Below are 1,859 nucleotides of genomic sequence, written 5' to 3'. Positions count from 1 at the left end.
TGATGGTTTAAAGGGTGATCACACCATAACTAGTGTGGTCATTCCCATAGCCAATCACAACCTTCCATGGAGGTTATGATAGAGTGACAAGTTATGACTCTTGATGAAGAGTCATATTCAAACTCTATAAATAGAGTTTTTTTTTTTTTTTTGGCCAATCTATAAATAGAGTTTGATAATGAGATGAACGTACGTTATTATTCATTCTCTCATTTTCACGTTGCTCTTGTCCTCCATTGGATATCCACCCTAACGGGAGATTCCTACAACATAGATCATACGTTCAACATATTTCTACAGAGTTAGCACATCTTGAAACTTTCGATGCAATCTAATTAACAAATCGCAGAAGATGCAAGCGAATATCAGCTATCACCGGGGCACATAGCCAATCCTAGAAGAAATGATCTTTATTGATGACAATGATGAAGAGCTAAGAATTCCCTTCAAAGATAATAGAGGAACAACCAAATTTAGCAGCGAAATTAATTGCCAAGAGGGCAACATTGGCTTCCCCTGCCGTGGCATCTAGATGGAGTAACTTGTTGGTACATGCAGCCATGATCAGACCCGTGTGATCACTGAGGACCACAAATGCAACACTGAACATGGGCGAATGACAACGTCAAAATTAGCTTTCAAGAAACTTTGGTGCGGAGGGGACCAAGCTTCATGGACAAAAGCTGAGTCATGCCAGGCTTTATATATATATATATATATATATATATATATATATATTCAATCACATGTATCAGTAACTCCTTTAAACAAAGGAGTTTGAATTGACGAGGAATCAACGTCGATCTACTTGTATATAAGTCCAAATTTCTACAAAGTCCAAGGCGACCACTTGATGTTTGAATAAAAGATACAATAAAACAAACCAAAAAAGAAAAGAAAAAAAAAAAATCTCGTAATATATCTAACAGACTAACAAGAAGATTATTAGAAGGAACGGGTGGACGAAAAGAGATATACAAAAGGGAAAAGATACAAGGAGAAGCGTACATGAAAAGATATATAGACAAGGAAGTAAAATGAAAAGGCAAGTTTGCTCCATGTTTTGAGGATGTTTAATGACTTCTAAGAAAGATTCTTTACTTGATAAGAAAGCAGAATAACCTCTAAACTAGTTTCGATTTCTTCTAATCTGCCAAATTTCATATCTTATATGTTTTCTTTAATTTTTTAACAATTATTTATTGTCATTTTACTAATTTAGAAACCTAAACATTAATTTTTTAAAAATTTAAAAATGTTGAATGATACTTACCACTTATTAGAGTAGATTGAACGAAATTTCCTCCAAACCAAGTTGCATGTGCACGGGAATGTAGGAGATTGTAAAAGGAACTCGATCGGTCCCCTGCCCACACAGAATCTAATAAAATTGTTGAGATTCCTAATTATAGAGACTAAAATTACTTATCTTATGAATTACCGGACTATGTATAAGAAAAATCAAATAATTTAATGATCAATTTTATTCACCGGCTTTATCTTATCCTTTGGCTTAGCTTCTCTCATTTTGGGTGAGGACAAGATTGTAGCATCAGCTGTAGCATCATTTACAACATTATGGTTAACATAGGGGATCCCGAATCAATTTGAAGTACAATTTCAATTCCACCTCTTTTTTTTTTTTTTTTTTTAACCAATTTTTTAAATTCCACTTATGTCTTCTTTTGATATGCTTAATCTAGATATAAATGCTATGACGTGAAGCCCAAGAGATTTGATGTATATTTGCATATTCTCTTTAAGAGGTTGATTCCTTTTACCTAATTAATTAGCTCGGGGAAAAAGAGTAATGTTATACATATTTTTATTTATTTATATTAATTTATCTATACTTTATA

The sequence above is a fragment of the Corylus avellana genome, chromosome ca5, assembly GCF_901000735.1.
Source record: "Corylus avellana chromosome ca5, CavTom2PMs-1.0".
Taxonomy (NCBI): Eukaryota; Viridiplantae; Streptophyta; class Magnoliopsida; order Fagales; family Betulaceae; genus Corylus; species Corylus avellana.
This window is presented reverse-complemented; position numbering follows the sequence as displayed.